At 30.6% G+C, this 24,518-nt stretch overlaps 1 protein-coding gene across 1 annotated transcript in view; it reads left to right on the forward strand.

Moving 5' to 3' along the window:
- Window positions 1–911: 911 nt before the first annotated feature.
- Window positions 912–24,518, forward strand: part of LOC111039649 — a 33,737-nt gene continuing 10,130 nt past the window's right edge. Inside the window, exon 1 of the mRNA XM_022323243.1 lies at window positions 912–1,259. The gene's annotated coding sequence lies outside the window, so the exon portion shown is untranslated. The remainder of the gene's footprint in view (window positions 1,260–24,518) is intronic.

Genomic DNA, 24,518 nt, shown 5'->3' on the forward strand with positions numbered 1-24,518 from the left:
ATTATGGCGATGCTTGTGAACGAAAACTATTAAAAACATTACTGAGAAAAAAACGCGTTTCAATGGAGTATAATTTTTTTTTTCAATATTTCTTGTTTCCTTTTCCCTATAAAATATTATTCTCCTAACAAAGGATCTACGTTACGACTATAAAATGTTTATTAAAAAGTTCATAAATATTAAACATACATTATAATACGAATAAAGACGGAAGGAATACCGAGGAAAAAGGTTTACTCGTTTGATAATTTTATACATTCAAAATGAATCTTCTTTTAACGTTAAAAAATGAGTTGACACATTTTCTAATTCCAATGCTGTATACGACGAAGCTTTTGTTCCGTTATATCTACCCACGTGGTTATCTAGGTACTATTCAAATTATCAACATAAAATTATATTTTAGGACAAATGATGAAAATATTAGAGCCACTTTAAATATGTTTTTAAAATCTGCCAAAAATCGGTTCACTAAATGTTAAAGAAAAATAAAACGATTTAACGAAAATCTGATTGTTAGAGGTAATTCATATACTTGGGAAGTGGCTAAAGTCTGATTCGACTGTCCCAAAGTAACGCTCGAGTAACAACCGAAATGATAACAATCGTTTTAGCCATATTGTGATCACAGCCTTCGCAAAAACGCATAAGGGTTGTGAACTCGCAACGCTCTCTCGTCCACCCTACTCACGGGCGCCGGAAGCGGATGTCGGACGTTCCGTGTCCGCCGCCACCGTCGTTTCCGGTGTAGCCATCTTCACTCGACTGTCGCGGGCCACCGGGAAACCGGACACGCGCGCTCGGCGAACGCGCCTCGCAGATGGCGCTAGACGATACAACACCGCGTGACGGCGACCGTAACCGCGTTCGTGGTCGGGCTGGTTTTCCACTCCCACCGCAACCGTAGACCGACGACTGAACGTTCGCGTTTACAAGTGACGGTGTGCTTGTGCGCGCGTACCCGTGGTAACCCGTTAGTAGACGATGTAGATCAGATGTAAAAGCACTGTTAACGCTGTTGTTGTTGTAGTCATCGATATCATACAATATAATGTTATTAGAATAGGCTCACAATCGTTTTATTTTTTTTTCTTAGTTTGGTTTTGTTGTTCTCGTTATAAAATTCGATCATCAGTGAACGCGGTCCGCGTGCATCTCCGAGTTATCGTGCTGCATTACTACCTACCACATCGCCGACCATGCTCCCGTCGAAAGTCTGACTTGCGTCGGTGTATTTATATACATACAACGGTTTTATTGTAAGTACACACGAATACGTATAATACAATTCACCTAATACACATAATATAATATGTATCTATTGTATACACACGTCATATGTAATATATACACGGCATGAGACCGAGTTTAACGATCGATACGGCGCCGGGAATCGCGGCGCCGCGCTAAAACCGAATTTGTCAATTCGGGCACAGGAAACGCACATACGCACGCGTAGGCCGACTTACGATCGAGTTAATGGTGGAAACTACGGTCAATCATCGTATAATCTTATCGTTATGTCGTGTTTTATATTTTCACGTCATAATACGAGTATATATTGTCATGTATGAAGAGAGTAGGCATATACATTCGCAGCGGTCGTACACAATAACACAATAATAATATTATTATTATTGTATCGATTTTGCATGTACCCCTCACAAATTACGCAACGTTGAACAAACAAACAAACAAACAAACAAACAACAACAACAACAACGATAAACAATAATATACTGGGGGGGCAGTATCGATTTTCGTAACCTTATGTATTATTGTTGTAATATATGCAGCATCAGCTAAGCGTGCATAATAATAATATTATGTTATCATTGTTATTCTTATTATTATTATTGTTATTATAATTATTATACTGTTGTCATTTGTTTGTGTGTGTGTGTGTTTGTGGGTGGGTGGGTGAAGCACCTGCAGCCTTTCGACATTAGTATATTATTATAGGTAACGATCGGCAGCAATAATGTACCTGTGATCTAATTTTCGAGGCCGATACGCGCGTTGTGCCTGACCGCCAATTTTCGCGCCGACGTCGATAAATAACTATTTATCACACAGCCACATACTAGGCTGACGGGCGTGTATCATCCCAAAGCCCACGTTATATAGATATCGAAATAAATGTGTTTATCGTTTTTGTCATTGTCAAAATATGTCGTATGCCGTGGACTTTCTACTTTTCGCAATCTAACTTAAAATTCGTATCGCTCAAGTTACACAATTCAACTATTTCATTTAAACATGCTTTTTGTTTCTAATTAAATTTCATAAATCGATAACCGTATATTTCCCCAATTTACAAGCAGATAAATAATAATTTTCATCCCTGTAGAACCCACACATAATATCAGCTGACAGGGATGTAATTGTTGTGGGTTCTACATAAGCTGTATGGTTGTACTATTATTGAGGTGAAAAAGTTTAACAAAATAATTGTAATCCACATAATGTTGTCATAACACTTGTCAGTGAAATATTTTGAATTTCAATTCAAATCACATTAACTTCTTTAAACATTAACTATTTGAAAATACAATTAATGAGTAGGTAGGTACCTAATGAAGTTAAACGTTTTATAATCATGGTTCTCAATATTATTCATTAATATTATCAGATCTTAAAAACTGAAAAACAAAGAATTTAAGGAAAGAGGTTTTACAATTTCTAAGAATGAGTGATTACTACATAATCATTATTACTAGTGAATTGATTGACACATCAGGTAAAGTCACGTCAGTTAGAAACTAGTACAGACTATACAAGACAGGATAGGTCATCCATTGACATAATCGTGATTTAAAATAATTATTTTTTACATCAATTAGAAATCCCATATCTGAAACAACCAATGAAAAAACGCGAGTGGAATAAAATATTTTCATCATCGTTGCCTGGAGTCTAATTTGTATTTATGATTTAAAAGAAAATATTTATCTCTATAAACATATTATCATAATATACGTAATGTTATGCTTATTCTAGCACATAACTTATTCCGTACATACATACAACATTGGGTCTTTTACAACGTTTAGAATTGCAAGACGCCTAATCCACTATCGCATATTCCAAGTTTGGTTGCAAAGGAATACTAATTATTATTGATAAAATTCAAATAAAAATAGTACATTAAAATTAGGTACTAGAGTGAGATAATATTATAATGAAATTATTAAAGATAAATAGAATACATTTAGAAGGTAAAATTATTTGGTGGTTATAAGATATTAACTGTAACACAAGCCATACGGCGTTTCATAGGGCAAATATTGTATTTATCTACCTTGGAGTAACCAAAATCTATTTTTAGGTTCATCAAACTAAATCTCCTAAAATTATTTTTGTAAAATTTGTTTCAAATTGGTGAACTAGCTTATAATATTCGAATTTAAAATGTTAGTAAAATAAATTCATCATGTACTTACCTATCACTTTAATTTTAAAACAATATTAGTTATAATAGTTAAACAACATTTTAATGCTAACATTAATAAACGGTCGTTAACAGTTTTGGTAACATAAAGGAAGTTATGACCTCGAAAATGTTTCAGTAAAAATATTGTAGATAACATCAACTTTGTCAAATATTTGAAGTGAATTACATAATTTATTGTGTATTATATTATAAATGGATATATTATCCAAATTGTATCCATTAAGATCAATTAATAAGCAACTAAAGTATTAAATTGGCATTGTTTTATAAACGACAAATTAAGCTGTTATCGTCATCCAATTATATTATAATATTATGTGCGGTACATGATGAACTAGTTTGTTTGGAGTATGCGCTTAAGTGTGTATTTCAATACTTATTTCAGGAATGCTTAGAACATTTTTGTGAAAAATTACAACAGTTTAAATTCTATGATGTACAATAAAACTCTAAATATAGTAATCACCAACTCAGTTTGACGACAATTTAATAAAGATTATTTAAACCATAAAGTTTTGTTAAAAGCATTAAAGTTCCTAAAAAGTAATTGATCCTAGAACAAATAATTGTAAATTCCATCCTTATGACTAAGTTAGTTACGATAATTTAAAGACTTCTTAAAGACTAAGAATATATAGAAACTTTTTTTTGGCTCTCCTGAAAATATAAATGTGTCACTTATAGCAAATCTTAGAATTATCGAATATTGTCATTATTATTATAATTATTTATTACTATTGAATTGCCTCAGTCCAAACTATTGATATCATATTATTGGATACAAATTTCAAATTGCGCAGACAGTGCAAATTACGAATCGTTTATTTATTAAAAGTCGTCGATTATCCATTTCTATAGTATATAATATAATAATGAATATAATATGTTTTCTCTGTACTCAATAAATCCAGGTCTCCGAAATAAAAATGAATTGAAACAATAGTAACGAAATCGTGTGAAGAGGTGGCAACAAAGAATATTACATAATAACTGATTTCTTTTCATGTATGTATACAATATTACAGTGTACCTATATAAATATTGTATTATCTTCGTACTTTATCCATCTAAGCCACTGTAAATACTCATCAAAAATATCGATCTCGATATTATATTATTCTTAATACACTCTGCGGATACTTAAAAACCAACTAAATATATGTACCTGTAACGTGGATGTCACCTACTCAAAAATATTCTTAAATTATTTACATAATATATAGGCTAATAATAAATTAATAATTAAAATATTAAGTTGCGTATCACAACAGTCGATAAATTATTTTCCCTATGTCAAGTCGAGATAAAAGTAAACAACCGTAGTTGTACCTATATATAATAAAATGTGAGGATAGGTAAAGATATGTTAGTCATTGAAAAAATCGATGGATCTTCGTTCAAAAATTAAAAATGTAGCTACACATAATCAATGACAATATGTAAGAAATTGATGGTTATTTTTTTTTTTCGTAAACCGAACGAAGTACATGTCAATAATGTCGATAGCCTTCGTTCGTGTGAAGTGTTCACTATACAGACGATTTAGGTTAATTAGCGTTTTTTTATTTTTATATTATATTATTGTCTTGTGAGTATGGGGTAATTAAACCACTGAAAATATCAAATTATGAAAAATGAATCGTATTTCTGCACAATCTAAATTATTGCGTTAGTATCATCTATTCTTTACGACGTTTTATACGCAAGTTAGTGTTGTAAGTGCCTGTCTAATATTTTAGTAAAATATTACATTATTACCTCGTTTTTTACCTACTTTGTAACCTACAGTTGCAGTTAGGATACACACATCAGAGTTTATATTATGTAGTATAAGCATACGTACAGGATATATTACTATTTAATTTATTAATAGACGAGACGTATAATAATGAGGTCACTTGTTGGATTTATGGTCAAACAATTTTTATATATTTTTGTACAAGCTACAAAAATGTTATCTAAACAATTTTTTATGTTTAAACTGTAAAAGCATAATTATGTATTTGTATCAAAAACGCGGCCAGTAGTAATATTTTATTCTGCAGCTGCTGTTTTTTAGTCGGGAAATGTTTGAGCTATTTTTCGAGGTCTAAATCGTATTAGTTAGCCGATGATAAAATGCATAAAATAATATTATATATAAATGTCTTAAAATTTGGCGTATCTAATATTTATTTTTTTATACTATTCCTATCATAAATTGGCCGTAAATAGCCGTCTCGAAATGTCGGCAGAGGTTTATGTCACATCATAGAATTCTATTTGATACTTTCTAGGAGCGTCGGAAAAATTGTTTTGTACGGGTTTTCTCAGATTAACACTCGAGCTCGTTGTTTGGTATACTACGTACTATTTACTTGTACGAAATGACAATTTGACGTTAACAACTAAAATTGTGTTTTTACGAATTATACTTCCAAAATAATAGTTACCAAAATAAAAGTTAGCATATTGACACTAGAATTGTACTGTAAACTGAATATATAAAAATAAAACTACATACCTACCAAATTAATAATTCAACTGTGTTTGTGTGTATGCGCGTTTGGGTAGGGAACTTAATAGTTTGTATACACAAAAGAAATAGGTTATGGCGCACGGCCGGACTATGATGAAACGAAATATAAATCACGATCTTGTAATTAGGTGTACTAGGTCATGTTTTGCACGAAATGAGAGTGTAAACATTGATTTTCGTTATTTCGTCCATGCGAATGAGTTTTGACTCCACGCCAGACATATATTCACAGAGACAATGCCCTATAAAATAAATAAAATCCAACTCGCACAATATTATATTCTTATATTCGTCGATTTTGTATTACATATGTGTAGTTTTCTACACGAGGCTATAATAACACAGTGGCTACATAATACCTCATTGATGTATATGAACGGTAGGTGTACCTAATAAGTAATAGTAATTTAAACTAAAACAATGTGTAGCTACGTTATGTCACACGTGTTTCGTAAAAATTGCGATAAAAATAAACTCCCAGCGATATGTGCCTATTAATAAAAATATGAAATATGTTATATAACATAAATTTGAAAAATAAAAATCCGAACAATACAATGAAAATTTAATTATCGAAAAATAAAGACGCGCACATGTGCCCTCGTCACGTATAAGTATAATATGTATAGTCGCCGACCAATCAAAATCTGTTTCATGTGGTTCGCATTATTTATGCGAGTACAATAACACGATTACATTATAATATAAAATCGGAACCCGACCTACTCAAATCATAATACTATCATAAGCAGCTAAATGTTAAGAGAATAATATAATATAAGCTAAGCTATATGACTACTAAGCAGCTACATTGCTAGACAGTATAAAATAGCAGTGAGCATTATTATATTTTTTTTCAGAGGATATCATAGTATCACACCAATATCGGAAAAGGATAATAAAAAAATATATACCTTGGTATATACACCGTCGTATTATTGTTGCGGTTTTCCATCTTATTTTTTTCCGCCCCGTGTCTTTGTTCACTATGTGTGCATATAAATATATATAATATATATATATTTATTTATGATGTCCATTATTATTGTGATGAGAGAAGAGGACGGGGAGATTCTGCAGTTAATTCATTAAATTATTATTATTATTATTATTATTATCATTATACGACGAGTATACCTACAACACGTCTCTACGCTGAATCGTTTCACGGTGTGTTGGCGTCGGACGAAAATTGCACACAATTATAATGTTATAGGTATATTCCAACGTAAATAGCTGTCGTCACGATAATTTTACACCCCAGTGACCGCGTGGAACAGACCACGTCTTGGACCTCAGATTGTATCGACTATCTTAGTGTCGTGTACAATAATCGGGGTCGGTTTCGGGGTTTATGTATATAAATACAGGGTGATTCACCAAAATGATCAACCCCTGTTTTTCATCAAAAATGTGTACCTACCTTGTAGTTCGAAATCTGATTTTTGGTACGTTTAAATATACGTAAAGGCCATATTATTTTTGAATAATTGAGATTTTTTGTACCATTTAAATAGTGTCCTGTGGCAAATCGAAATTCACGAGTACTTTTTACATGCAATTATTTACCAGATTTTTATTTATAATGATATTTTATAATGAGGGTACTAAATGATTGAACCATACTCAACTATAGGTCTGTCTAGAGTACAATTTAGTGCTTTCAAAGGGGAAGAAAAATATTATTCAATATTGAAATTTAACTTTATTTAGCTCAATTAGCTTGATTCTTGATCAAAGCAGTTGATAGGAATATATATTTTGATCGTTTCATTTTTGATATCGCCCAGACTATTATTTGAATAATCCTGACGTACCTATTATAACCACTCGTGCAACCGATACTACCTGTACCTGTAACTTATTGGAATACATACTTACACTGAAAATAAGTATCATGTATTATGCGTGTACGTTTCGAGGTCGTCGATAATAACGTCCCCGCAAATCCGGCTTAACGCATACGCACGTGTGCGTAATGTTATAGTTCAAACGAGAGTTCGAATCAAGTTTTATTATGGCAAAAAAAAAAAAAAATACGCATAGGTCAACCGCTTAAAATTTCATATCACAGAAATGGGTTGTGGATTTAAAGAAGTTGAAGAAGCCTTTTGTAAATAGAAGATTATGATTATTACGTTAAAATATGCAGAGTTACATAGGTATATTTTATTTACCTATATTGACAAAAAGAAAAGTTAATTTGAATTCATCAATAATGGGAATTAACTGTTTAAACCAGATAGAGTTGCTTAATATTCACTATTACCAATACATTTATTCTAAACCAGAAGACATCATATTATTCTAGGATTGTTTGTCAATTAGAAAACCTGAGCGTTAACAAGTTTCTCCACAGTATCAATCAAAAGTTGGCATGAGAGTAATCCGTCATAATTTAATGGCTTAATCATCATTATATAATAAACATAAACTCAATATCAGATCTCAGTAGTAGTTTTAATGTGAATGGAAACAGTTTTCATACAATATTTTTCTTGGAACAATACTAGTTGCTGTTGAAAAAGGAGTAGGCCGTAATTTCACCATTTCGGTACCTTTATCAAAGCATGTTCGCCAAACTCATACTAGGTATGGGTAACTATACTATACAATAACCAATAGGTATGTAAAATTCATACTCGGCTAATAGTTGAGGTTGAGCCGTTACATAACTTACATAAATATATTGAAAACGTTGTTGTATAGCTTATGTTGCGTACTTGCGTCCGAGATAAATGGAAGATACTATAACTATTATATTTTTGAATAAATTTCTCTATTATACGATTTTTCGGTTGTTTTTTTTTTTTGTCCACTTCCTCGGACGCGCGTGGTGACATTCGAACAAGCCGTTTAACTAGTCATCTTGTAATATTAACGGCTGATTCAATTCGTACAAACGTTCGGTGTCTTCTTTATAGTTCTTCCTGTGTCGACGAGAATAATGAATCGTTGTTATTTTTTTTTTTTGGAATCTTGACAAAACGACCACGGCATAGGCTGGATCCACCGACCACTACGATCGATGTCTTGTAACGGATATATTGTAACTACGGAATAATAAAAAAAAAAAAACGATTCCAGTCTATTGAATAACCGCTTCCGGCGGGCCTGTTACGGACGCACGCAGAATCGTAGGGCATCGCAACTACGTATAATAATATTATATTATTACTATTATCATCATCTACGAGCGGGACGATAGCGAAGCACTCGGCGGCAGTATCATGAGTCTGGTTTCTCTGCGCGCACCGCTGCTGAGACTTTCCATTATTCTTCATAATTTTTTTTTTTATTATTATTATTTATTTACGAGGAAAACAACAAAATAATAATATACTGTTATGTTCTCTTTTGCTCGTATAGAACGACTGCTGCTGACACAGCTGGTCTCGAGACCGGTTTCCTCGCGATCCGATAGAAAACAATAATATACTTGCCTATAATAGGTGTAGCGGCAGTGTATACAGGATTACATTTCCGCGCAAAACGATATGGAGAATTTTTCTGTTGCCTTCTCCTCTTCCACGCTCACGTTTGTCTTCACGTGCCGAGTTTCGGTATTTTATATTTTATTACGTCGCCATTACAACGAACTCGGGGCGACTCGATTTTGACGAGTACCCAAAAACAATGTGCACCCACCGTATAAAATAATAAATAAAAATAATATTATTCTAGTAGATAGATACCTACAATACAACACGGTCAACAGCTGCAGTATAACATGTGTTTGAGTACCTCACAAGTTGTCTATAATTACGATTTACAAAAGAGACAAATTCAATTTACTTCGTCGAAGTAGAGCTCCACGTAATTTGTTGAACATTTTTTTCTGTTATAGTATTGTGTATATTCTGAGTAACTATTTAATTTAAAAAACTCGATTTGAAATCCATAATATATTATCATAGATTGGGTGCTTCTAAATATTTATATTAATATTAACATATTACGAACTAGAAGTCATTAAATATTATTGTCAGCGTGATTCCACAGTTTTTCTTCAAATATGCATATAATTATTTTGTGTATACTGTATAATGTATATAATATGTGTATGTACATATTTTGTATAGTGTATACTGTATATCTGTATAGTATACGCACCGTACTGTAATGAAGATCATATCTAGGAATAATAATGAACTTTCAAATCGATGGAAAGGAAAAAAATCCATCCACTAGAAATATTGTATCCGCTACATTATTAATATTATTATGACGTTCAGTGACGGTGTATATAAGTTTAAAATAATATAATATACCTACAGGTGCCTATAATATATTATTACACGGTTATTAAAACAACTCTGCGTATCGGTAAACGAAATGTACTCGATTGGCGTCAAACAGAAAGTACCATAGCAAAATAATGATATAATAGAATAGAACCGAATAGTGGAACGATAAGCGATGAACAACAACAACCTTGGCATTGATAATGACGAATAATAGTACATATTTTGTGAATTAAAATAATAATCAAAATAATTGTGCCAAAAATGATAGTTTATATTTTAAATTTCTCTTCTATAGTACAGGTATAAACTATATATTAATTTTCCAAAACGACACTATAGGTAATCATATTTTATAAGTTTGGTATGGCCCAAGACATATAAGCTTAGTTTATAAATTATAGGTCTACAATGGAGCCAAGTGCGATGACCCATATAAATGTAATCAAACACCTGCCAATATGTAGTGCAGTACTAGTAAATGGCAATGGAAAACTAATTGTCTATAGTTTACTCAACAGACGATGTCATTAAACAATTGACTGTCATACAAACCAACAAAATTTGAATAACAAAATGATTTAACAAAAGTTCCGCGTTAAGATGTTTTTAAATATGTATAATAGTATAAACACATAAGTAATACAATACGAATAAATAATAACGTCCGAGTTGCATAAGCACAGAACTACAGAAGTAACTGTTTCACAAGCACACTCCTACAATATTAGTATTTATACGGAAATATCGTTGGTCATTTGAGAAATTAGGCTTTTCACTAAAATTTTAAGTAGACTGTTTTGAATCATTTTTTTTCAAGCAAAACAGTTTGCATTTGTTAAAGCCTTTTCCGTGGATACCAACGACTGTTAGGTTTTTTAGAAATACTATTTGAAAATTATGGAAAATTATTCATATATTAATTTATAAAACACAATATTTTATCATGAAAGAAAAGTTGGTAAAAATAAATGAAATATTATTTATTTTACATTTAATATACTAAATTTTAATTATTATACTAATAATTTAATATTATATCTGATAAATGATACTATAATAAAGCATAGTAAAATAAATATTTATAAATATGTGGTTTTTACAATGTGCATTCCATATTTTCATAATTTAAATAATTATTTATAAAATACCTAACTTGATCCGTTGGTCTCCATGCAGTAGGCTTTAAAAAAATGCAGGCTGTTGGCAAAAAAAAATTAAAAACGAACAGACCCTATACAATGATCCTAGAATCGACGAATAAAGACAAATTTCTCGAAAGGCCTACAATATATATATGTATATATATATATATTATTATACCTCAACAATTTTTCGTTATTAGTATATTACGTAGTCACATCGCACAGTGATTCGAAGTTTCGAAACATTAAACCGTAAATCTTGTGAATACGCAATATATTATGGAAAACATATTGTAGTAAAAATGGATGAATAGAAAAAACTATCGCTTTAAGTTTGAAATTTAAATTTCGTGGTCGAGAATTTGAAATGTCGACCATAGAATATGGGTCCGACGGATATTTCAAACGGGGCGTTATTTAAATAATAATGCATCTACATACGTACCATTATTGTTGTCCTAACTATACGTGAATACGTACAATATATTCATATATAATAATGTACAATGTACGTTTCAACAAACATGCATATGGCACACACGCTGACACCCAGCAGCAATTATAGTCTAGTGTAATAGAAAACGGAATAAGAAAATTACGCAGACACAATAGTATAAAATAATAATAATATGCAACAAGTCTGTTTTGGAAATATTGAGTGCAGGTCGTTGTTATTATCGCACTCAATGTGAGATCGCCCTAATAAAATAATATGCAAGTGCATGACGAGCCCCGAATAATTTATAATATTATATTTTTTCTTATTTGGTTCTTGGTTTTTATTATTAACAGTTACAATAGTCGTACATGATGTTACATGAAATGAGGTTTCTGGTAGAATAATATTGGTATTTAGAATAGTACCTACTATACGCAATTACCCATTCTACACAAATAAATAATATATTATCTGAGCTTGTGAAGTCGCACCAGAGGTTAAACATGATTTTTACCATCGTATAAATAGTTTATTGCATTTCCTATTTAGATTACTGTAACTGTATTATACGTGCACATTATTGTATTATTATAATTTAGATTAAATTAATCTTATAAAATTTTTTTTGGAAAATGATGTTTTCCTTTTAAACATTGAAAAATCATTGAAAACCCGCATTTGATGGACAACATGTAAAACGTAAAATCGGTGTCTCCATAATTTCTTATACATAACTAATTATTTACTAAAACAATCTATAACAAAATATCTTAAAATAAATGTTTAACACTGGTGTTTATAGTCTGAAAAATTAAATACAAACAATTTATGTTGTACAAACAATCGTGCCCAAATGTACACAATATCAAAATAATTTGAATCATACTTTTTAACCCAAAATAATTAATAATTTGCAAGGACTTCTGCACATACATTTTTGGCGCTAGTTGGAACTTATCCATTATGATTTATGAATCATTCAATTTATTATTGGGAAATAATTAAACCAGCATGTTTTCCGTCTTACAAATGTACTACATTGCAAAAACTATTTTGCAAGGGACAACTATAATACTCTTCTCTGTATTTATAGTAGAATTACTGAAAATTCCACAATGCACAGGGAAAAACTTTACATGTGTCTTAGCATTTTTATTATTTGGATAACATAAATAAAATTGAAGTTATCAGTTTGATAACATTAGGTTTTTTTGGTATTTTAAATTTAGTTATTAAAAATTATTGATTAGTGCTATCAAAAATATAAAAAAGCTATGACACAGATAATGTCCTCCCTATGTGTTCTGTTAATCATACTATAAATATGAAGGGGTTAAAGTTGTTCATTGCTAAATTATTTTTGGTATGTTGTAATTGTGTAAGACGAAGAAAATACGAAACACTAAACACTACACGCGGGTGTAGTCGTAGCATCCTCTTAACTGTTAAGAGTTAATGCACGAATTTAATTTTTACTACAAAACATTTAATATAAGCTAATAAAAATTCTGACGAAAACGCAATACATAGTAGAAAAGTATTATTATGTGGTGACAAAACATTGGTCGACAATATTGCAGCAGTTGGCGCCTTTGTGGTCATTACAATAATAATAAATATGATTTTGACTATTATTATTATTGCGTGTACTTAATATTATTATTATTGTTGTTGTTACGATATTGTGTTTAGTGGAGATAGCGGTTGAGTTCCACCATTTATTATGTGGCTCCATATTATTATTATTATATATGCGAGTTCGCCATGATTACATGATTCATTATTCGGTTATTGCGAGTGAGGAAAAGATGGCTCCAACCCTGTGGAAATAAAAACTAATTTCTCAATACTTGACCCGTTGCAATTTAACATAGCGAAGGACTCGGATTATTATTTTCAAGAGTTTTCCGAACGAGAGGATTTTGATTTTCTAATATTCGCTCTTTGCTGCACGATACAAGAATATCATATTATTAGGTAAACACAAGATATAATTATTACTTATAGTGGCGGATTCCCAACATTTTTTTAAGGTGGGGAGTCCTAAAAAATAACATTATGACATATTTAAAAGTTATTATTTGTATTTTTATTTAAAACAAGTATTGACTGTATTATTTTTAAATATATTATTAATCGGTGTCTGTGGAGTCTCCCCCCCCCAAAAAAAAAAAAAATTAAAAAAATTAAAAAATGAATACAGTACTGGGTATAAGTGATATCTAATTTACGTTCGTACCACAGCGGTGATGTCTGTCCTGCTATCCAGTCTATTATATTATCCGTCAACGAGTCGAAAGAGTGAAAATGTCACTAATCTAACACCTGTAATTATAATACATAATAATAATATATAGGTAGTCAAGTACAGTCACCGTACAAAATATATATGTATATATGTATACACTTGTCGTTCTAATAATTAGTAACAAGAGATTAATCGACCTAACGGCTATTATAAAAAAAAACTATTATTATTAAGTATTATTTATTATTATAAAGTTTTTTATAATCGTGACAGAACACGTCTGGCTACTAGTTTTTAAATACAGGTTTGTGAGTCACAAATCATACATTATCAAGAATATATTGCCATCAACTGAAACTTAGTATTTGTAACGGTCTATTTGCCCACTGAAATAAAATTGGGAAAAATAGTACTTATCGCGACGGACGGAGTCCATGATAGTATTGTTGTGATTATGAGATGATTTTCCATCGCCATCGGAAACCGTTTTATGATATATATACCAGTGCTTACAAAAAATTACGGAAATAAGAAAAAAAAAACGGAAGAAACGTATCTACTATAATACGGTACTTGAGTGTATTATTATTATTACTGTGTACTGCAGCGTAATAATAATTACAGTCGACCGGTCTCTCTCGTAAATGGTTTTAATTAAAACGCGTTAGTGCACATAATAATATTATTAATATTACTATCGTACGGTGAAATTGCAACGATTATCAATCGCGGTTTTTTCTTTTTTTTTCCTACCGTATAGGTATATATCTATAACATTATACACGCGAATTATTACTATACGCGCGTGCATATTAAGTACCCATATTTATATTTTATTTGTTATTAATAATAACTTATTATGAAAACGTCGCACGCGCGTGTACCGAGACCGCTTGTAAGTTGTACCTAATAATACTATTACTATAATACCATGTCCGCAGTCCAAACGTGGTGAAAACCTCCGCGTTGCCGCCGCCACCTCCGGAATAGTATCACATATTATAATGTAATCGACGCGATTCCCGTACACGAGACTCAGCCGATCGTAATTATTATTCAAACATCGAGTTCCGCCGGAGTTTTGTGTCGAACGTTGTTAATATTAAACGTAGGTATATAGAAAGCAGTTCGGCGGTGCAGTCGGCGGAGCTGAAAATCGTTCGATTATAGGCAAAAGAGACAAAGTTCATATAAAAATGATGTAGCTCTTTGTTGTGATGTGCACCTAAGAATATTCTCCAAGAGGAACGTATTCCCCGGAACGAGGAATATTCCGGAAATATTTCCAAAACCATAATAATTAGGAATATTTTTTCAGAAAAAAAATCAATGCAGTGCTGATACTAAATACTAGGTATAGAGAATGTCTTTATACACAACGAAAACGAAACCGATTTTAAGCAACACAGCATTAATCCTTATCCAATTAAGTACCTTGAAAACATTGTGCATTTAATATAGATCAATATGGCCCATTGGCCTTTACATCATGTAATTGAGATTAATATTTTCAAAGATATTACAGATTTAGCTGTTGATACAGATATAGCTACGTTGTATATAAAGACATTCTGTAGTATTTAGTATCAGCATTGTAACAGCGCAGAGCCGGGGAGGGTCGCTAGTAAATTATAAATTACTAATTTAATTACCTGTTAATGGAAATTGGTTATAAGAATTATATTTCTTCTGGTGGAATGGCTATAATCAAAATAGAGTTTTCTTTTAATTGGTATGGTGAGGTAAATAATAGCTTATTGAACAATAACCAACATTTAATAATAGCTGATTTTACATTGACTAATTAAAATAACTGCATATAGTTATAGGTGGATAAATCAAAAAATAATATCTACTTTAAAATAATTGTGGTTACAAATTTGTACAAATTGTGTATTTAACAATTACTGATGTATTTTTCGAGTAAAATTTCAAACATCCGGGTGCCAGCGTCACGCACCTATATTGATTAGGTACCAGTAATCATTCTCATATTATATCTTTAAATTAATTTACCATTATTTCTTCTGAACTATCTATTCTTATCTACAATATTTTTTTCCATAATGTAGCCATTCGCAAATTTGTATCTCTATAAGAAATTTCGAAGACCCTCTACGGCTCTACAACATTTACCTATTATATGTTTATATGTAATATGTGTCTAAACTAACCGATATCGTCTGGAAGACACGTGGCCAAAAAATTCAAATGTTGGGAGGCAGCATCGTCATTATATAATAACCACCCTCGGTGATATATCACTTACGACAATTTCCGTGGTTAGTAGTTTCGGTCATAATATTAGATGCACCGTATACCAACATTATGATGTTATATTGTTTAAATAATGATATCGACAACGAGATGACATGGTTTTGGGTGACCAATCGGTTAGCAAGACCGAAATATTTGTGGTCGTTCTACAGAAATCCGTGTGCAACATGAACACATAAATACGCGCACCTAATATTATAATTCAATATAATATAAGAAGGTACGAAGAAATGTCGGTTATCATGCAAGCACGATCGGACAAACCGACCATTTTTTACTGAGGTCCTTTCAATGCCGTTGGTAATAATGGGTGGAAAAAAAATCGTAAGACACGACTCCGCCACTGCAACAACTGCAGCTTTCCTACATAAATACGTCTGCAGACGAATGCAATCGCGTGAACGCAACGATTAAGTCTCTTGCACTTCTCCCGTCACTGCTGACGTTACCGCTGGCACGCCACTACAATGTACCCACTTACAGTCGCATTTTCCGTAATATTTATTAAACGTTCAACAAAACGAATAGAATATATAAACAAAGCGTGGTTTAAGACAACAATATTAAAACAATACAGCTTATTAAAAAACAACGAATCGGATTTGATGCCTTTTTTGCCAATGCAATTTTAGATAAATCAATATTCAAGTAATTTACTAAATTGATTTTTAACTGAAACCCACACAACTATAAGCAAAAACGTTTTCATACAAGTCTTGTACTCTTGTAAAAAATGTAATTATTAATTTGATCATAACAATGATATTAATAATATGTATTATACATAATATGAATAACATAATGGGATTTAATTTTTTTTTTTGTGCAAATAGAGGGTTTTAACCCTTTCAGACCCGAATTAATTGTAGTAGAGAAAAAAAAATTAGTGATTTATATATGTTATTAAAGATACTTAATTAAGGTTCTTTTCAAGTTTGAAGAGATTCTGACCATCTGGACCAAAAATACAACTATGCACATTATAATGTCCATTGGGCCAATATGGAGATACTTGAATGCACATTACAATGTACATTGGAATTTGTAGCATAAAACACTATGCACATTATAATGTGCAACGGGATTTAGGTGATAAACTTATTGTTTCAAGAACTATAAAATTTCGTTAATTTATGAAACAAAGACATGTATTGTCTTCTTGTGCACACATAGTAATAAGTTATTTAAAAAAAAAACTATATTATTGATAAAAAACATTTTATTGATAACAATATTAAAACAATTTTACCAAACTTAAAAAATGAACATAAACAAATCTTATTTGTGTAACAATAAACATTAATAATTAATAATTAAAAAAATTAAATCAACATTTTAACTAAAAAATACAAAAAAACGCCTACTTATAAAATATACGATCTACAAATATTTTAATTCGTGTTAACTGACAACAGCTAAATAAAAATTGATAAAAATTCAATGTAACATAGAGTAATATTACTCTATGCAATGCAATAACGGACATCTGATAATATAATATTGTATCAAATTCATTCGCCTAATCCATATAGTAATAATATTACTCTATGGTCTAATCCCATTGCACATTGTAATGTGCATAGTTCAGCGCCTAATATCGTGAGAACGGTTATAGATACTAATCATTTGATAAGAGGTAAACTTATTCATGTGCTATTTATTTGTATTAATATTGTGTCACGGTAATTTTGAGGTTATCAAGGAACGTTANTCTCAAGGTCTAAGGATTTCGAAAATAGGTGATCTGGTAAATTACATTATTTTCTTGTGTTTTTGTACTTGAGACGATCTGTTAGAATATGCTTGATAGTAATTTGGGTTCCACATGAGGTACATATTGAATGGGCTTCTTTGGCCATTAAGAAACAATGGGTTAGCTTTGTGTTGCATATTCTTAGTCTAAGACTAATTCGTTTTTCCTCACAATATTATTAAACGTTAAACAAAACAAATACAGAGAGTGGTTTAGAATAAAAATATTGAAAAAATAACATTACAATTGTTCTTCTATCGTTAACATAATTATTTGCTTATATTAATTAAAAATTAATAAGAATATGTGGTTAAGCTATACTGAATATTGGCGTCGATAAATATATCAAAATATGTCAACTATAGTTTACCACAATATTCTCTGGACAAATTTCAACAAATAATATTATTAAATATTACTATATTAAGTACTGTATTAGTCAATAATGATAATATTAGTATGCGTTTCATATAAATATTTAAAATTGAATATTTTACGGTTAATGAGTACCTGACGGCTACTGCTACAAGGATAAGATCAAGTACACTGTTTACATATATCTGCACGACTGCACTGATAATTAATCTCGATTCGTTCATATCGCTTGAGACCGATTTTCGTTTATTTTTTATCACTATAGTATATATACCTACTAAAAAAAAAAAACAGAATATATTATGTTGTTGGTTAGTTGACCTGCGCTTTGTTTTCTCTGTAGGTTAATAATATACGTCCATTTTATACTTGTTATACTCTAAGAACCTGCGCACGGTTGTGTGTATTTCTTAAATAAATTAGGACATTAGGTACACGCGTTTCGTCTAAATCCGTTTGACTTTCCGGTACTTTACTCCACATGGTGCTTAAACTTGTATATTTTATACATATATATTACATATATAAAGAAAACAATTTTTAAATTACAATATTATTATCATAATGATATACACACACCACTGTGTCGATTGTTTCCACGAATTTCCCTCCAAATAATATAAATCACTCACGTGGCTGCAGAGAGCACACACATAATGTAGACCTATACACTCGCTGTGTACGGACGAAACCAAAGTTTTGCATTCATATGTATAAATATTTAGTTTAAATATCATTATACTATTTTCTTCTTTGTTCGGGCCGACCTACATTCGTAACTTCGTTACACGAAATCGGTAAATAATAATTTACGAGTGAAGGGGAACGCGCTGGCTCTGTGTGTGCGCATGTGTGTGTGTGTGTGTGTGTGTGTGTGTGTGTAACGGTTCACGATTTCCAGCCAATGTTTCTGATACGGACCTTGGAAAACAACGGCCCATAAACGGTGTAAGACTTGAGTCTTTCGCGAGGTCCAAAAATAAAAATTAAAAAAACAGTCATCACTGCAGAAAATCGAGCACATATTATGGGCCATTTGAGTCAAAAGTGTTATTTTTATACTACACAACACACATAGTAATTTTACGTCAATAATGCCATTTACACAATGAATAAATGCCGATATCTGCGATTATACATTATAGTAATATGGTATAAATGAAATTTGTTGTAGTTTGATCAATTCACGTAAGACTTCAACAATAATAATAATAATAACTACACGAGTGGAACATTGCATGTCATGTGATGTTCAAAATTATCGTGTCGAAGTTCAACTACAATCCACCCCCCTTAAATGGTATTTGGGCGAGGGGGTAGTTATATATAGCTTCTTGTAAAAACAATTTAAAATAAAATGTTATCGTACTAACAATTTTAATAACAAATACTAATTAATTCATTTTCAAAAACTGTCCTAAATTAATATTTTCTTAACTACCACCCACTTAAAATATGTTTCTTGTACAATCAGCGTGCCAAGAAAATAGACATTTTAATGCATAGTTTAATATATATTTACATAAATAATATAAAAATATCTACCCGTTTACTTCGTCGATAATGGCAACTTTATTTTATTTTCAATTTTCAAAGACTTATCTTCATACAAAACCTATAATTATACATTATTATATGATTTACTCAAGTGTTAACACTGATCGGACACGATCATCTATCATACTCGACTTCTCATCATACCTATATTATTTGATTTACCAATTCCTCGTGCTCAACCAAAATCTAGGCCAAAACGTTTTTCGAGACCAATATATTTTAATATATTACTATAAAGGTACATTCATCTTCGACCATACAATTGTTGATTTGTTTGCATTTTTCAAGGGTACACTTGTAAATATTATTATTTCTGTTTGAATTTACTGAGTTTTTACAATACAAACACAACAAAATCAAATTATTTACGAAAACAAATTATTTTGTAATTTAACATTTTTTATGAATATTTTGATTTGGCGACCAAAACCTTAAATAGAAAAAATGTAATTTTATTTGTATTATTTGTGGGACGTGTAATTTTGTTATTATTTTTATTTATTTCATCTACCTTCTCATTAAGAACTTTTTTTTATGTATTTATGTGAAAATTTCTTTTCAAAACTCATTATGAAACTTTTTTTTTGTCTTGCATTGCAGTACTCATAAAAAGTTTTCTCATTGTGTTCTTACATTACCTACTGATAAGGTCTTTAAACTGTCATTTGTCGTATAGTTTCTCACGTTTGATATAAATAAATGAAATCATCATTCACCATACAAAAAAAAACTCAATCATCTAAGGCCATTGAGGCCAAGTGTTGTTTATTTAAATTTAATTATTTGATGTAACAATAATACGAATATTAATCAGGCATAAATGGAAAGAGAAATTTGGAGAAGCCCGATTGTGGTCCGAATTCAGATAGCACTACCTATTGTGTCCAAAATAAAAATATCCTAAATACTATGGAAAAATACGCATTGTTTCAAAGAATAAGGTATAAATAAAATAAAATACGAACTAAATATCACACAAATATAATAATATAGTTTTCATTTTAATTATTTTACACTTCATTAGTCATTACTCACAATATAGATTTATAAATATTAGTCAAAATTAAAACATAAAAAAATGAATTTTGATTTAGCAAATTAAATAGAAGGTACTATAAATTTATAATTCATAATACTACGTCATATATTATATCTAACAAGTCAATAAGTTATCAATTTAGTTTCAAATATTTTGTATTATAATATGATTTGTATTCAAATGGTACATAGATATATAAGAATATTATGATTTTATAGTTGTATACCTTATAATAATTCCATTATCACTTTATTTACTATACTATCCAACTACGACATAATATTTTATAATTTATACAGAGAATAATAAATTGTTGATAACATTTGTTTTTTAGGTTAATACTTTAGGAGTTCGTACCTTCATATAATTTACTGTCTTCTTGTTTGCTATATTTACAAAATTTAATCTTTCGATTTCGTAATTCAATATTCGGGTTACACAGTTAGTTTCTTAACCCAAACTATCATGAAGTTTGTTGTTCTTAAATACTTATCTGCAATATTTTGAATTTTGAACCATATTATTATTAGTTATACCCGTGTCTCGTGATTCAGTAAGAATGACATTTTAGAAAAAAATTTCACATAATATGATGTTCGATTATTTTTTCAAATGGTATATTTTTTCCTCAATTTTGTTTTTGGCACCACAATGTTTTGTATAATTTTAATTTTTTAATTATTTATAAAAATATTAATTTAATTGATTTTTCCCAAACACGATAAACCAGTACAAAAATAACAAAAGATTAAATTAAAATTTCTAAAATATTTTCTAACGCTATCGGTGCTTTTACAATTAACTGTTGCGAAATCCAGAGTTAACAATTATTATTAATATCATTGTGCTTGTACATTTAATTTGTTAAATGTTAAAACGTAATACTACTTACAAGTAAACTATACATCCACAATGGTTAAAACTTATCGTGGCGCCAGATCGAATATTACGCAATACAACGTGTGTGAAACATAATACAAATGTATTTTTTCGAATATTACGAACACGCGGCGTATTTCGCGTTTTATGCAATCCGACAATCGGACATGATAATATTATTATGTGGTGGCGTCGGCGGTGCACGCGTGTAGGCATATGGACCAGCTAGGTATACTATTACCTAATACAATATAATACGCGACATAAATCGATATATAATACACGGAATCGTATTATTATTATTATTAATCGAATGGGTTTTCAGGTCGAATGATCATTAATTTGCCGATTGTTACCACAACAACTCACTTACAACAACTGCTGCCTGCAATACATAATAATTATAATATTATTTTTATTATTATACGGGGCATTGGGACATAATAATATTATAATATAGTACAACAGGTATACGTCCTGTCCTACCTACGTGTTTTATATCGGAAGACGAAAAATCGTGTGCCCGCCGGGAGGCAAATACGAACGAAAATAATATTATATATTGCAAACCTACTACGACCGAGTTCGCGTATTCCGCTGTAGGTATCGTCGTTTTACTTCTCTCCGCAGACACGATCGTCAAATCGTAAATCATATAGACGCATTTATATTTTAAGCACCGCTATATTTGTTTATAATAATCCTACATTATAATACCTGCGTTATACATATTATATACGTATATATTATAAATGTATTTAGACACACTTGACGTCTTGATGGTCGCATCGATTTAAATGTCAAGTCGTTAATGTCCGGCCTGGCGTGTCCGTCTTGACCTAAATATATATTCTATATTCCGGCACAGTGTGTATATATATATATATACATACGTATTCCCATCCGTTTGTTGCCGCGGTGTGCATGCACGACGATAATATTATTATAATATACTTACACTGTAAGCCGACGTGGCTAAATATTCGTGATCCACGACCGCCAGTTTAGATGCAAAAGGCAAAATAGTAGAACACAGGTATGGTACCCACAGATGGGTATACTAGTATAATACGTATATTAGGTACTCGAGTCACATAACACTCTCGGGCCTGGCACACGAACTCTTCCACAGTTTGATATGTTTTTCGTCAAAAATCTTGTATTTTTGCGTTAGTCTTTCATACTATCTTATAAGGTGCATATTTTTTTTCAACTAAATAATACCTTATCTGCAGTTTTATAGTTTCAGACGATCGTTTTCATCGAGTTTAAGAAAAATAAAATGTTTTATAACAATAATATATATACGAGTATAGATAGTTACGATCATTTTCAAACAGACGTATACATTTATGAAAAATGTAATAAAATTATTTAGGACCCTTTCATACTGGACCATCAAACTTTCATTTAATACGTGAGTACGTGACCCAATATGACAGCATACGTTCACGTGCGAAATTCCTAAGTCGTAAATATTGTAATGAAATTTTTCTGTTCAATTAAAGGAGTTAAAAACGGAGATATAAACTTATTTTTTTTTCAAAGTTCAACCTCCTCCCCCTCTCATAGATTAAATTATTTAAAGGATACATTTTCTAAAAATGTTGACATATCAAAATCTAAATTCGAAAAATTAGTTGTTGAGTTATTTAACTTTGCGTACCAAGTACCTATAAGAGATCGATGATTATAATAAAATATTATTTAATTTAAAAGAATGGTACAAGTATAATAAATACTAAATCCAATATTTCATTTGCTTTTAATATTTGTAAAATCATTTTTAAAAATTATTAACATTTTTATGTAAACTAGAATTTTTGGAAACAATTCGGATTTTTAATTAGGCACCTACATTAACATTTTTGTTTTAAAACTATTCTAAAAAAATAAGTTCTTTTTGAAAAACAGAAATTTGTATCACGACAGGGCACATTAGTGCAGGCCCGGATTAACTCTACTGTAGGCCCTAGACCCATGTTATAATACGGTCCTGTAGTGTTCAGTATTTAAATGATTAAAAAACACAATGTTTGGGAGAGGTAGTGTTGAATCTCAGTGTTTTAAGCCTTCAAAAACAAAAATATTTACAACATGAAAATCAAATATCAACTTTTATAATTATAACTTTATCTGATGACAATTTTAACACATCTTAAAATACATTTTATTTTACTCAAAACATATTATTTAAAATTAAATTACCAGAAACCATAAAAAACAACTTATTTTATACCATCTTGCATTTTCTTCCTCGCCGACCGATCATGTCTCGCATGATCGCATGTAATTCTTATTCTTATTATTATTACACAATATATTGAATATTGATGAATGATGCGTGTGTGTGTGTGTGTCCGCGGTCGATAATTATTATTTATATTACATGAACGATATTATTTTTATATTATTTCCCTAAAATACTCTAAACCGTAATCGTGGTTTCATTCATCATACACAGTAGTTTACCTGTATACCGTATGCATTTTATCGGTTATTGGTTTTATCCAATCTGATTTCAATAAGTAATTATTACGAATTACGATAACGAACATTGAGTGTAAATATATGAGAAATGTTAAACACA

The sequence above is a fragment of the Myzus persicae genome, unplaced genomic scaffold (genome assembly GCF_001856785.1).
Source record: "Myzus persicae strain clone G006 unplaced genomic scaffold, MPER_G0061.0, whole genome shotgun sequence".
Classification (NCBI taxonomy): Eukaryota; Metazoa; Arthropoda; class Insecta; order Hemiptera; family Aphididae; genus Myzus; species Myzus persicae.